The 15831-nt window shown below is 43.3% G+C and overlaps 1 long non-coding RNA gene across 1 annotated transcript; it reads left to right on the top strand.

Annotated features, from left to right (window-relative positions):
* The first annotated feature begins 466 nt into the window (after positions 1-466).
* Positions 467-1744, top strand: LOC125173932 (uncharacterized). Its single transcript, XR_007155194.1, has 3 exons — positions 467-612; positions 712-768; positions 1541-1744. It is a non-coding gene; the product is annotated as an uncharacterized LOC125173932 (long non-coding RNA).
* The last annotated feature ends 14087 nt before the right edge of the window (positions 1745-15831 follow it).

Genomic DNA, 15831 nt, shown 5'->3' with positions numbered 1-15831 from the left:
AATCAAGAGTCAGACGCTTAACCAACTGAGCCACCCAGGCGTCCTTGGAGTTCTAATGTCTTTTTTTTTTTTTTTTTTTTTTAAGAGTTGGAGCACTTTTTTTTTTTTATTTTTTTTTTCAACGTTTTTTATTTCTTTTTGGGACAGAGAGAGACAGAGCATGAACGGGGGAGGGGCAGAGAGAGAGGGAGACACAGAATCGGAAACAGGCTCCAGGCTCTGAGCCATCAGCCCAGGGCCTGACGCGGGGCTCGAACTCACGGACCGCGAGATCGTGACCTGGCTGAAGTCGGACGCTTAACCGACTGCGCCACCCAGGCGCCCCGAGTTCTAATGTCTTAAACAGCCTAGTACCCAATCCTCTCTGGCCTTTAGCTTCCCTTTTTCATCCACTTTTGTAGATTCCTGGTATGTCCCAATCCTGAGACTTTGAAAGGTCTGTAGTGTAACTCAGATCACTTGTTGATTTTCTCCTCTGCCAGGTTAGGAGTTCTAGAAGCTTGTGACGTCAGCGGCCATTGTCCATCCGCTCTGCAGATCCTAACTTTGGCTATGGCTTTTTCTGCCCTCTGGTCTTGAGGAATTCTGCATAACTCAAACAAGGAAAAACAGGTTCTCTCTCATTTTTGTAGGAATTTAGGAGGGAGTGGAGGTTGAAAATGTGTGTCCAATCTGCTATCTTTAATGAATGGTCTTCATTTATTCTTTCAGACGAACTTGAGAACGAATTTGTTTTGCTAAAAATTGATCCACGCACCCCCACCAAAGGTCAGACCCTTTGTTTTGTTCATTACTTCTACTTTTGTTTATCAATTAATTTTTAGTTTCATATTTATTATTTTCTTTTCCTTCTTTTTGATTTGTTTTGTGGTATTTTTTTAATTTATTTTTTAAATGTTTGTTTATTTTTGAGAGAGAGGAAGAGAGAGAGACAGAATGAAAGCGGGGGAGGGGCAGAGAGAGAGGGAGAAGCAGGCTCCAGGCTCTGAGCTGTCAGCAGAGCCGGATGCAGGGCTCGAACTCACAAACCGTGAGGTCATGACCTGAGCTGAAGTCAGACACTTCATGATGGAGCCACACAGACGTGCCCTGTGCTATTTTTATTATGTACTCGAATTGAATGCTTTGTCTCTTCCCAAATAACAGAAGCACTGAATCCTACATTTTCTTCGGTGCGTGACCGTGGCCCAATCCCACAGCAGTTAATATCTAATATTCCCGTCGTCCTCTGATTTTAAGGAGCTTGTAATTTCAATGTTGGTTCTCTTTCCGACAGGTGTTACTTGGAAGAGCCTTAACTTTCCCAATGGGATTAAATTTTGTTATCGTTTTATTTATTAGTGTTTCACTTTGCTTCACTGAACATGAAAGAAAACAGAGCTATAAAAGTTCACTGAAAGCATTTTCATAGTGGGCCTCTCCTCCTTGAAAAAAATAATTTTTGCCTTAAACTTCACAACTGCCTTATGAAAACCCTTCAGGCTTAACTCTAAAGTCTGTGCAGGCAGGATGGAGATAATGTTTTTAAAAACATTCGCAGGCTTCCTCTTTTTTTGCCTTTTCCCACACGCACGTGAGCCCAAGGTGTCCCTCTGCCACCAAGAGATGTCGGAGAGTGAGACTTAGGAAGATTCACTTGTTAGAGAAGACATGCAACCGCGAACAAAGACTTTTCAGTTGCTGACATTTAAACGGCATTTCGCAAGAAGACAATAGGCAAAAATGCTTGAAAGTCTGTCGAAAACAAAGGCGAGTCTAAACTCCTTTGCTTCCCCTGAATATATCAAATGCTAGGCCCGGACCACAAAGGAGTCATTCTCCCACAGTTCATCGAAAATAGTTTTGTCCGCCAGAAGGGATTGCTGGTGGGTGTTAAACAGAGGGAGTGAAAGGGGAGTTTGTCTGTCTGTCCTGGTCCTGGAGGACAGTTGGAAGAGCAAGACGAAGAGGCTGAAGAGGCCAAAGAGAGGGGGAGGTAGGGGGGTGGGGAGAGGTGGGGGGTGGGGGGAAATGGTGGGGGAGGTGGGGGGGTGGGGGGATGGGAGGGGGATGGGAGGGGGGTGGGGGATGGGAGGGGGTGGGGGGATGGGAGGCAGGTGGGAGGAGGTGGGGGTGGGGGGAAGTGGTGGGGGAGGTGGGGGGAAGTGGTGGGGGGGTGGGAGGGGAGTGGGGGGGTCGGGGGCTTGAGGTGGGAGGTAGGGTGGGAGGGCAGGGAAGAGACCTGCCACCATGGTGATATGGTGATGGGGCCTCTCTTGCCCCGGGCTGGGGTAGGGGGGAGGCAGGGGAGGAGTCGGAGGTGCAGGGAGGGCCACGTGCTCTCAGGACAGGAGGATCTACATCTGCGGCCTTCCCCTTGGTTCCCACACGCAGGGGTGCGGGGTGCAGAGCCAACCCCAGAAGGCTGCGGGGTGGATTGCTGAGCTCGAGCTGGAGCGGACGAGGGCCTGCCCACCGCCTGCTCTGGAACCCGGGCGAAACGTTTCCCTACAGATTTGCCGACGTGGCTCTTCACTGCTCTTGGCTTTGGTGCTGCGGGCGAGCGTTCGCCTGGGAGTCTGATTCTCTTTCCTTTGCAGGCAAACTATATTTTGCGTCTCTTTTGGAAAATGCTTATTTTTAGCCTTAGAAGTCGAATCCGTGTTTTTCAATTTGTTTCCGCTTTCTCAATGGTCCCGCCAACATTGGCGAGGCATTTTGAGTAAAAAATTCACATGATTCTTTTTTGTTGTTGTTTAAATTTATTTTTTAATGTTTCTTTTTGAGAGACAGAGAGACCGAGCACGAGTGGGGGAGGGGCAGAGAGAGAGGGAGACGCAGAATCGGAAGCAGGCTCCAGGCCCCGAGCTGTCAGCACAGAGCCCGACGTGGGGCTTGAACCATGAGATCCTGACCTGAGCCGAAGTTGGACACTTAACCGCAGGAGCCAGCCAGGCGCCCCCAAAATCCACATAATTGTTAAAAGTAGGGAAATGTTCTCTAGGTACCTGGTTTTTTTTTTTCTTATTCTCCATCTGCTGGCTGGTTTCCTAACCCTCCTATGCACGAATATGAGGTCCCTTTGGTCTACTCTGTATGTCTCTTCTTTTAGAAATTCTCTTCCTTGGTCTTTTTGCTTTGCACCCTGGAATACTTATTTACCCTTCTAAATCATTATTTCCATTTTGGGGAATGTTTTCCCCACCAGTGCTTCTAATAACTTAAAATTTTTTTGACAGTTATGGTTTATTTCTAAGAAGTCTTTCTTATTTTTTATAAATAGTCCTTTCTAATGACAAGATTGATTTATTGCTGCCTTATCCCTGAAATGTTTAAATCTTGTTAAATTGTCTTCTACTGGGGCCGCTGGGTGGCACAGTCGGGTAAGCGTCTGACTTCAGCTCAGGTCATGATCTCACTGTGAGTGAGTTCAAGTCCTGCCTTGGGTTCTCTGCCGTCAGCACGGAGCCTGCTTCAGATCCTCTGTCCCCCACTCTCTCTCTCTCTCTCTGTGCACCTCCCCTGCTCACTCGCTCTCCTTCTCCAAAATAAAGAATTTAAAAATAAAAAAAGACTTAAAAAATTGTCTTCTGCTTTCTGCATTCATTCTGTCTTATCGGGGCCATTTATGGACTATTAATTTGGCATCCTATTTCCAAGTGGCCAACCTGCTCAAAATATCCTGCTGTCTGCCTGTCTCCAATTTCACCTGTGATACTACAGCCCCGTTGTTTTGTTGGAGATGCGGGCTCTGTTGGTATCTGTTGGCGGGCCGTAGCTTAGGTAGAGAGGGTGTTGGGGTGATCTGATCTCTTGGGAGCTAAAAGTGACCCTCCTGAGCGGTGGAAGCCTGTGGGGGTTATTCTCTTCCCGCAGTGGCCACAGGGAATTTGCTGGGTACGGAAGCTTCCCCTGCAAGAGAATGGATGGTAAACAGGCCCGTCTCATCTGTACCCTCTCCATTAACACCTACAGCACCGAGCGCTGTTGATGGCACCCATCTCTGGTTTGGATGGTGAGAGAGTATTTTCTTTCCACATTAGGATTCCTGGGTGAGGAGCCAGGAGAGGGAGGAAGATCAAAACAACCTGTGTCTAGACTGCACTTTTGCTCACAAGTGCCTGATCGTTAATGGCTGGGGGTGGGAGGGACTGAGGCGTACCAGCTTCCGTGCAGTGTGATATTATTATATAATCCATTCAAGGCAAACGGTAATAGTTTAGGAAGAGGAAATCCTTGTTTTCTCGTAGTAGGTAATAATAATTTCCTACCTCAAGCCCATCAGTACCAGCAAATTGTTCTGCATGTGAAAGAGGTCGGAATGTAGAATCTCCTAGAACTTTCACAAACAGGGAAAAAATGTAAAATCACAAGGAAAGAACTTCATCTAAATGGTCATATTTCATGGAAGCAAGTGTGGGCTATATTAAAAACTGTATGTTTTATGGAATACTACTTGGCAATGAGAAAGAATGAAATCCTGCCATTTGCAACAACGTGGATGGACCTGGAAGGTATTATGCTGAGTGAAATAAGTCAGTCAGAAGGACAGATATCATATGTTTTCACTCATATGTGGATCTTGTGGGGGAAGGGAAGGGAAGGGAAAAAATAGTTACAAACAGAGGGAGGGAAGCAAATGACAAGAGACTCTTAAATACAAAGAGCAAAACTGAGGGTGGATAGGGGGGTGGGGGAGAGGGGAAAACGGGTGATGGGCATTGAGGAGGGCATCTGTTGGGATGAGCACTGGGTGTTGTATGGAAGCCAATTTGACAATAAATTATATTCATAAAAGAAGAAAATAAATTAAAAAAAACTGTATGTTCTAGTTAAAGACCTGACATTACCTGGCTTCAAGACTCACTACATAGAAAGCTATAATAATCAAAATAGCATGCTATTGGTGAAAGGATGGACAAGTGGACCAATGGAACAGAATAGAGAGCCCACGAATAGACTCACACAAGCATAGTCAATTGATTTTTGACAAAGGAGCAAAGGCAATTCAATGGAAAAAAGATACTCTTTTCCATAAATATTTAGTGGCAGAATTGGATGTCCTCATGCCAAAAAAAAAAAAAAAAAAAATGTGAATCTCAACACAGACCTTGCACTTTTCACAAAAATTAACTCAAATGGATCATATACCTAATGATGCAACTTGAAACTATAAAACATCTGGAGTGTAACACAGCGGGGAGATCTACGTGACCTCAGGTTTGGCAATGAACTTTTAGATTCAACACCAAAAGCCTGATCCATGAGAGAAAAAGCTGGTAAGATGGACTGCACCAAAATTTAAACTTTTGCTCTGCAAACATGGTTAACACATGGTTCAAAGGATGAAAAGACAAGCCACACACTGGGAGAAAATATTTGCACAACACATATCTAATAAAGAACTTCTGAAAACATGCAAAAAACTCTAAAAACTCAGCAATATGGAAACAATCCGCTTTTTGGAATGGGCAAGATATCTGCGCAGACACCTCTCCACAGGAGATATACAGGTGGCAGATAAGCACGTGAAAAGACGTCCCTCATCATGTGTCACTAGGGAATTGCAAATGAAAATTAACGATGAGATACCACCACCCGCCTTTCGGAAGGACTAAAATCCAGAAACTAACAATAACAAATGTCTGCGAGGATGTGGAGGAACAAGGACTCTCACTGCTGGCAGGAATGCCAAATGGTACAGCTGCTTTGGAAGACAGTTTGACAGATTCTTACTGAAGCTTACCATAGTCTTAAGATACGATCCAGAAATCGTCGGTATTCACCCAAAAGAGTTGAAAGCTTAGGTCCACGCAAAACCTGCACACGAATGTTTATGGCAGCTTTCTCCATAGTTGTGAAAAGCTGGAGGCAACCAAGCTGTCCTTTGCTAGGTGAATGGATAAACCAACTGAGGTACACCCCTACGATGGAATATTATTCAGTGATGAACATAAATTCGTAATCAAGTCATGAAAGGACTTAAACGGAGGAAACTTAAATACATATCGCCAAACGAACAAAGCCAGTCACAAAGGGCTACGTGCCATATAGAATTCCAACTATGTGACCTTTTTTTGGAAAAGGTAAATCTGTAGAGAGTAAAATGCTCACTGGCTATCAGAAGTTTGAGGGAAGCAGGAGACATGAATAAATGGAAGCTAGAGGATTTATTTTTATTTTTTTTATGTTTATTCATTTTTGAAAGACAGAGAGAGAGAGCACAAGCAGGAGTGGGGCAGAGAGAGAGGGGGACACAGGATCCAAAGCAGGCTCCAGGCTCTGAGCTGTCAGCACAGAGCCCGATGCGGGGCTCGAACTCATGAACTGTGAGATCGTGACCTGAGCCGAAGTTGAACGCTCAACCGACTGAGCACCCCCCAATCACCCCTAATGGAAGCCAGGGGATTTTTATGGTAGTGACACTATTCTGTATGATAACTGGAATACCGGCTACACGATATCAAGCATTTGTCAAAACCCAATTTAACTGAACCACACAGAGTGGACCCTAATGTAAAGTGCAAATCTTAGTTAACAATAGCACATCCATATTGGTTCATTAGTTATGACAAATGTAGCACACTAATGCAAGATGTTAATAATAGGGAAACTGTATGAAGAGAAGAAGGGATATGTGGAAACTCTGAACTTTCTGCTAAATTTTTTGCAAACATAAAACTGCTCTGAAAGAATAGTCTATTAAAGACAGTCTATTAACTAAAAACAAAACAAAACAAAACTATATTTTCCTATCCATTCTCCTTCAATTTTTCCCAAGTGAAAATTGAGCCAAGTGAAACACGGAAGGAGCAAGAAAGAACATAAAAGCCTTTCTGGCTGTATTGGCTCTCTCTCTTTTAATTTTTTTTAATGTTTATTCATTTCTGAGAGAGAGAGAGAGAGAGAGAGAGAGAGAGCACAAGCAGGGGAGGAGCAGAGACAGAGAGAGGGAGACATAGAATTCGAAGCATTCTCCAGGCTCTGAGCTGTCAGCACAGAGCCCGATGCGATAGTCGAACTCAGGAACCATGAGATCATGACCTGAGCCAAAGTCGGAAGTTTAACAACTGAGCCATCCATCCAGACGCCCCTGTATTGGCTCTCTCTCAAATAATGCCTGCACTCCCCACTCCCCACATGGCTAAGTAGTTGTGTGACCCGTCTTGCCTTTCATTTGGATGGCATGTTCTTTAAGGTAGTTAGGTTCCTTGCATGTAGTAGATTCTGGATGGCAACTAGCTAGATCAGCCTAATTTTACACCAGTTTTTCAAATTACTTTTGATATTTCAGACCCAAAGAGGATACATTAGCAAACACACTGCCCTCAGCAGGGAGAGAATAAGACAAAATGACACCGTTGGCCTTATCTTCACATGTGTTTTCTACTGGCAAAACGCTTTTACATGGTCTTCTTCAAATGCATTGTCCAGCCCAATTAAAGGATGGACTTTTAATAATTCAAAACTAACGTTTCATATTGTGAGTAACCGAAGAAAAGGAACTGGTCAAGGCGACAAAAAACTAGAGGGGATATAGAAGCTCCTCTGAGTTTTCACTACCCAACACTCATCACACAACTGTAGAGGTCTTTAAACTCCCTGGGCTTCTATCCAAGAAGAAAAGAAATCTTGATCTATGGTTCATTTAACTAATTATAATGTAGATTTTGAAGAAAAAGGTAAAATAGTTTACTTGGTGTGACAGGCTGAATAGTGCCTCCCCGCCCCTCCCCCAAATGTCCACACCCATCCTAATCCCTGGAACCTGTGAATGTTATTATTTTTTTAATTTCCAAGTATTTTTTTTAATTTTATTTACTTTGTTTGAGAAAGAGAGAGTGAGAGCAGGGGAGGGGGAGAGAGAGAGGGAGAGAGAGAATCGCAGTCGGGTTCTGCACTGTAAGCACACAGCCTGATGTGGGGCTGGAACCCACAAACCATGAGATCATGCCTTGAGCCAAAACCAAGAGTCAATTGCTTAGCTTAGCCAGCTGAGCCCCCCAGGTGCCCCAAATATGTTACTTTATATGGCAAAAGGGACTTTGCAGATATGATTAAGTTAAAAATCTTGAGGTGGCTCAGTTTGCTAAGCATCTGACTTTGGCTCAGGTCACAATCTCGCAGTCTGTGGGTTTAAGCCCTGCCTCGGGCTCTGTGCTGACAGCTCGGAGCCTGGAGCCTGCTTCAGATTCTGTGTCTCCCTCTCTCTCTGCCCCTCCCTCACTCACACTCTGTCTCTCTCAAAGATAATAAATCAACATTAAAAATTTTTTTTTAATTTTGAGAGGGAAGGTTATCTGGGGTCATTAGTATAGGCCTGATAGGATTACAGGGTCCCTGTAAGAGGGAAGCAGAGGCGTCAGAGTCTGAGACAAAGGGGTGACATGATAGGGAAGTGGGGTGGGGGAAGGAGGAGAGAGTTTTGAGGAACTTCCATGCTGGCCTTGAGGGTGGGGGACCGTGAGCCCCCTGAAAGAATGTAAGAATTTCAAAGAACACCACGGGAATGTAGGCATCCTTCAGAAGCTAGTGAAGACAAAGAAATGGATTCTCTTTCCTAGTGGCGACAAGGACACAACCCTGCTGGTGCAATGGCCTTACACCAGTGACACTGATTTTGGATTCCTGACCTCCAGACTATAAGGTAATAAATTTGAGCCACTATATTGTGGTAATTTATCATAGCAGCCATAGGAAACTCATACCTCCAGGCAAACACAATCCACTTAGTAGTAGTTTTCACTCTGGAACAAATGGATTTGAAATGAAGAAAACAACAATAAACAACAACAAAGGATGTGTTATGTGTGCACGCAAGCATGCACAGGAAAATACATGCAGTCGATCCGGGGACTCCAAGAAACTGAAGGTCTACTAGGGAAGGACTAGAAGATATCTAGGAATCTTGGATTCTACATCAGGAAAGAACTCAGATCCAACCAAAAAGAGTTGATTTATAATGACTGGACTTAGTTTAAAATCAAGAAAAATGCAAATATTTGTGATTCTTTGTAGATCAGACTTTTTAAATGTATTATTATTATTTTTATTTGAGAGAGAGAGAGAGAGAGAGAGTGGGAATGGGGGAGAGGGGCAGAGGGAGAGAGAGAAGCTTAAGCAGGCTCCACACTCAGTGGAGAGCCCAATGCCGGGCTCAAACTCAGGACCCTGGGATCATGACCTGAGCTGAAATCAAGAGTTGGACACTCAACAGAGTGACCCAGGTGCCTGTAGAGACAGGAAACCATCAAAACCCTAGAGGAGAAAGCAGGAAAAGACCTCTCTGACCTCAGCCGTAGCAATCTCTTACTCGACACATCCCAAAGGCAAGGGAATTAAAAGCAAAAATGAATTACTGGGACCTTATGAAGATAAAAAGCTTCTGCACAGCAAAGGAAACAACCAACAAAACTAACCAACAGAATGGGAAAAGATATTTGCAAATGACATATCAGACAAAGGGCTAGTATCCAAAATCTATAAAGAGCTCACCAAACTCCACACCCGAAAAACAAATAACCCAGTGAAGAAATGGGCAGAAAACATGAATAGACACTTCTCTAAAGAAGATACCTGGATGGCCAACAGACACATGAAAAGATGTTCAACGTCGCTCCTTATCAGGGAAATACAAATCAAAACCACACTCAGGTATCACCTCACGCCAGTCAGAGTGGCCAAAATGAACAAATCAGGAGACTATAGATGCTGGAGAGGATGTGGAGAAACGGGAACCCTCTTGCACTGTTGGTGGGAATGCAAATTGGTGCAGCTGCTCTGGAAAGCAGTGTGGAGGTTCCTCAGAAAATTAAAAATAGACCTACCCTATGACCCAGCAATAGCACTGCTAGGAATTTACCCAAGGGATCCAGGAGTGCTGATGCATAGGGGCACTTGTACCCCAATGTTTATAGCAGCACTCTCAACAATAGCCAAATTGTGGAAAGAGCCTAAATGTCCATCAACTGATGAATGGATAAAGAAGTTGTGGTTTATATACACAATGGAATACTACGTGGCAATGAGAAAGAATGAAATATGGCCTTTTGTAGCAACGTGGATGGAACTGGAGAGTGTTATGCTAAGTGAAATAAGCCATACAGAGAAAGACAGATACCATATGGTTTCACTCTTATGTGGATCCTGAGAAACTTAACAGGAACCCATGGGGGAGGGGAAGGAAAAAAAAAAAAAAGAGGTTAGAGTGGGAGAGAGCCAAAGCATAAGAGACTGTTAAAAACTGGGAACAAACTGAGGGTTGATGGGGGGTGGGAGGGAGGAGAGGGTGGGTGATGGGTATTGAGGAGGGCACCTTTTGGGGTGAGCACTGGGTGTTGTATGGAAACCAATTTGACAATAAATTTCATATATTGAAAAAAAAAAGAATTTTTAAAGGACAGTGCCAATTATTGGAAGAAGTAAATGTGACTGAGACATCAGATCCCACAGCTGGAGGCCAGGAGACTACATTTGACAGCTGTCCCCTTCACACTGTAGTCAAGTCTCAATTTCGTTTTTGAATGGTGAGAATGGACATATCCAGCCTGCAGAAGACATTTTGTCAGGGAGCTCACTCCCTCAAAAGGCACCAATTTCTTCTTCTGGTTGGAGACAAAAGAAATATACCTGACCTCAAGTTCAGTAGGTAGGAGAAAGGAGAGAAGCAGCAAGAGAAAGTTTCGGTGTGGAAACTGTACCGGGAGGGTTACAGTAGGTGTGTGATAGAAGCAAGCAGAACCTCGTAAGATGAAAGGGTGCGTCGGACTCGGACAAGGAATTGAAGGATCCAAGCTGGAGTCAGGCTGGGGTGAACCCCAGACACTCCTTCACTGAGGGCTCTGCCTCCAGGTGACAAGTTGCTTCCAGACATCAGCAGACTCGGAACTAATTTTCTTGGTTCTGCTTTGCTTCCGTGTACGGTGTGGCCACACCCCGAGAAGACGAGGTAATTGGTGAAGGCTTTTGCTGCCGAGGAGGGAGGTTGGAGAAGGTTGGAGAGAAAAGAAGGACTCCTTTATTATTTTTTTTTTTAATTTTTTTAATGTTTTTTTTTTGTTTTTGTTTTGTTTGTTTGTTTTGGTTTTTTTTGAGACAGGGAGAGACAGAGCATGAACAGGGCAGGGTCAGAGAGAGGGAGACACAGAATCTGAAACAGGCTCCAGGCTCCGAGCTGTCAGCACAGAGCCCGACGCGGGGCTTGAACTCATGGACCTCGAGATCATGACCTGAGCTGAAGTCGGCCGCTCAACCGACTAAGCCACCCAGGCGCCCCAGAAGGACTCCTTTTCAAAGAACGAACATAAAAAGGAGAGAGCCCTCTAACTTTTAAGAACTTGATTTGCTGGTATCGATTTTCGCAAAATACAGTTAAGTGTGTGAATCATTAGTAAGATGCATACTGTACGTGTAGCTCATAAGCAAATTCTTTTTACGATAAAAATTAAAAGGACACACGTGGGTTAACCATTTTTCCAAATACAATTAGCACACCATGAAAGACAATGAGCTCAAGGTAGAGTTTGAATGTCAGTATCTTGGGGGTACTAAGATGTTTGGGGAGATAAGAGAACTCAAGGTGTGAAAGGAGGGTCAATTGCTGAAGATCGACACAGTGAAATTATCTTATTTAATCTCCTTACTGATTATAGTGAGTGCAACTGCCATTCAAAATGCCTCCTCACTGATGTTTTAATTTTGCTCCAACATAATTTTAAATATCTTCTGGGAAGAGGAATGATGTAAGACTTCACAATGATCTAGACTACACTAGATCTAAAAGAGGAATCTTCCATTTACACAGCTGTCAATTGTCGAAATGCTGGTTTCTCTCTCAAAGCATTAGTAGACCACAGCGAGAGTGAACTTCTCTAATTGCCAAGTTAGGAACGTCTGTATTCAACTACAGTAACAAAAGGAGTGTGTATATTAAACATTATCATTTATCTGGCATACACAGAGCGAATCAGAAAAAATTTGGCTTTCACCTTCTGGACTTGGCCTTCCCCTGGTCTTCCCCATCGCAGTAAAGAGCATCATCACCCTCCTCCTGGTCCAAGCCCTTAAAATACTGTCCGGTTCCATCCTTGGCTTCCATATCCAATCAGCAAGAGTGCTCGAACTACCTCAAAAACATATGGCCAATCCACCTTATCATCTGAGTTCAAAGCCACCATTATCTCTTAAGGAGAATACTGTAAAACCCTTTAAATTAGGCTCTTGTCCCTCATTCACCACGCTACTGTTTAAATTGCCACTTAAAATTTCAAGTTATCCCTCCCCTGATTAAAACTCTTCATTGGCTTCCCGCTGATTACATATATATATTTTTTTTAACATTTATTTATTTTTGAGAGACAGAGCATAAGCGGGAGAGGGGCAGAGAGAGAGGGAGGCACAGAATCCAAAGCAGGCTCCAGACTCTGAGCTTTCATCACAGAGCCCAATGTGGGGCTCGAACTCACAAACCGTGAGATCATGACCTGAGCCAAAGTCGGATGTTTAACCCACTGAGCCACCCAGGCACACCCCGTCCCCCCATCCCCTGCTGATTAGGTTTAAAATGCAAGCAAGCCAAACTCTTTATCAAAGGCTGAAAGACGTTGAACTAGCCCTTTACCTAATGTATTTGGAAAAATTAGCTTCATTGAAGCCCAATTTACATACAATAAAACTTACCAATTTTAACAGTACACTTCAATGAGCTTTGACAAATATACATAATTATGTAATGTCTACCACACTCATGATATAGAACAATACCATCAACCCAAAAAGTTCTCTCCTGGTCCTTTTACAGTTAATCTTCTCTTCCAATCCCCTGGCAATTTTTCTCTGGAAAGGGCTAGACAGTTAAAGAATTTAGGCTTTGCACCCCATATAGCTTCTATTACAACTACTCAAAAGCAACCGTGATATGCAAATAGTGCATAAATGAGCATAGCTGTGTTCCAATAACATTTTATTTATAAAAGTAGTCATCAGGACAGATTTGGCCCACAAGGTGATAGTTTTCCAACCACCGATTTATAGTCACGAGATTTTGAAAAATGTAGTTGATTATTTCTTCGGTATAGTTTCAGTTCCTCTCGCTGGCTCTCCTAGTGGGACGTCAATTACACATATTTTAGATCATTTAAAATTGTGCTGAAAGTCATTGATGCTTTGTTCTTGCTTTGTTTTGTTTTGTTTTTAATGTCTCCATGCTTCCTGGATAGCTCCTACCCCTGTGTATTCAAAGTTGAGCTTTTCTGCTTTAATCTCACCCAATGTGTTTTTCATTTCAGATGCTGTATTTTTCATCTCTAAAAGTTCCATTAGGGTCTTTTTCACATCATCTGTTTCTCTCCCCTTTAGGATCTTCTTTTTCTCTCCTTTCTGAATACGTGGACTGGATTTATAAGAGCTGTTCAAAAGTACTTGCCTGCTACCTGCATCATCCCCACATTACGGGTCTGTTTCTTTTATTTTTCTACGGATTATGGGTCAATATTCTATTTCTTGGCCTGTCTGGTAATTTTTTTAAGATTTTATTTTTGAGGCACCTGGGTGGCTCAATCAGTTTTCAGCTCAGGTCATGATCTCATGGTTTGGGAGTTCGAGCCCCGCGTCAGGCTCTGTGCTGACAGCTCGGAGCCTGGAACCTGCTTCGGATTCTGTGTCTCCCTCTTTCTCTCCCCCTCTCCCCCTCACACTCTATCTCTCTCAAAAATAAACATTGAAAAAAAATAGAGAGAAAAAGATTTTATTTTTAAGTGGGCACCTGGGTTAAATGTTCAACTTCTGGTTTAGGTTGAGGTCATGATCTCACAGTTCATGAGTTCAAGACTCGCATCAGGCTCTGTGCTGACAGTGTGGAGCCTGCTTAGAATCCTCTCTCTTTCTCTCTCTCTCTGCCCCTCCCATTCTCTCTCTATTTCTCTCTCTCTCAAAATAAATAAATAAACTTTAAAGATTTTATTTTTAAGTAATCTCTACACCCAATGTGGGGCTTGAATTTACAACTCTGAGATCAAGAGTTGCATGCTCCGCTGATTGAGCTAACCAGGCGCTGCTCTAGTTATGTTTTTTATTGGATGCCAGATATTGTGAATTCCATGTATTGATTGCAGAATTTTGTTGTAGTCCTTTACACACTGGTTCATAGTTAAGGTACTTGGACTTAGTTGGTAAACTTTGAGGTTTACTTTTGATCCTTGTTGGTGTTGGTCCAGAGCTGTTAGTCTACAGCTAATTTTGCTTTTCTTCTAAGTTGACATCCTTCTGAGGATTCTATCCAATGCCTTTGTTTTGTGAGACTCTTCCATTTGGCTGATAGGGGCATAGATGATTCCCAATCTGTATGGGCTCTGAGAATCTTCTACATTCTCCTTTCTGGTGGATCTTTCCTTGGCTTTGGGTAATCTCCTCTCATGAATGCTCAGGTCAATACTCAGCCAAAGACTTGAGAGGACACCTCTGCAGGTGTCCAGGGCTTTCTCCTCTGGACCAGGACCCACAAATTCCATCCAATCTTTGAGCTTGGACTCTTCAACTTAGCAAAACTCCCAGGGTCTGTTGGGGTTCCCCCATCCCTGTACTTAAGCCTGGAAACTGCCACCCCATCGTGACCTAGCGCAATCGTAGGGATCACCTTATTTTTTCCCTTTTCTCAAGGATCACAGTTATAAATACATGTTTTCCAAAATCTGAAAACCAATGTCTTATATATAATTTGCCTAGTTCTCTAATTGCTTAGGGCTGGAGTGTAAATCTCACCCCTGTTGCTCCATCGTGATGGAAACTAGAATTCCCCCTGCCTGTCTTTTGACCTTATCTTCTACTTATTTCCCAGATTCCACACTGCTTGAGGTCTTGCTCTCCTTTGGCCCCTTGAATCCACATCCTTCTCTCTTTCTATTTGTCACACACTCTATCCAGCATGCTTTTGGTGTAGATTTTTGTTCACCACTCTCTTCGTATTTAGATCTTAGCTCAAATGCTACTTCCTTGGAGAGGATTTGTCTAACCACTGATACAATTCCTACTCCTCTGGCACTCTGCTCTATTTCCTTTATTGCACGTATCGCTCTGAAAACACCCTAGTTTATGTACTTGTTCACTAGCTTACTACCCGTGTCTCCCATCAAAATGGAAACTTCATGATGGCAGGCTCTTTGCTTTGCTATTTCACTATCCTATCCCAGTTCCTAGACCAATACCTGAAATGCAGTAGACACTCAATAAATATTAGTTAAAATAATACACATAAGGAAGCATTGGAGTACATCTCAATATCCTACGCTTTCTACATAATAACTGATGCCTCTGGTTATTTGAAAACAACAGAAAGCCCTACATTTCATAAGTAGAATAGTGTGAGTAAATAGTGATACTGTAAGCAAATTAGGATGTTTATCAGGTAGAAGATCTGTCAAGGGCACCTCAAAAGCAGTCTCGCCTTGGGTAGCAGGTTGATAGACCCTCTAGATTCTGTCCAATGTTTCTGCTTTTGCGAAGGCAGCTGGTGATGTTCATGTTGCTACATCCTGATTGTCACGCTCATTGCTCGTCATACATGACTTACGATTTTTTTACATAGTCAGTAATTTCCTTCTTTGTAAATACGTTCTTTGTGTGGCTCCAGTGATACAATGCCACATTCTTTTGATGGTCCTCCCTTGGAAGCAGGCCACTTGCTTACCCTGACTCATCTGAGTCCCTTTCCCAACCTCTGAATGGCGAGGTGCCCCCAGAGCTCAAACCTCTTGACCTTTTCTTCTCTCTCTTTACTATCAGCTCTTCTCTCTCAGTCTGGGTCCTCTCAGGTGATGGATACCACACAGTAATATAAGTGAAGGAAGTTTAAAATAA

The sequence above is a fragment of the Prionailurus viverrinus genome, chromosome C1, assembly GCF_022837055.1.
Source record: "Prionailurus viverrinus isolate Anna chromosome C1, UM_Priviv_1.0, whole genome shotgun sequence".
Classification (NCBI taxonomy): domain Eukaryota; kingdom Metazoa; phylum Chordata; class Mammalia; order Carnivora; family Felidae; genus Prionailurus; species Prionailurus viverrinus.
The sequence above is the reverse complement of the archived record's forward strand: the minus strand, read 5'-3'. Positions and strand labels throughout refer to the sequence as shown.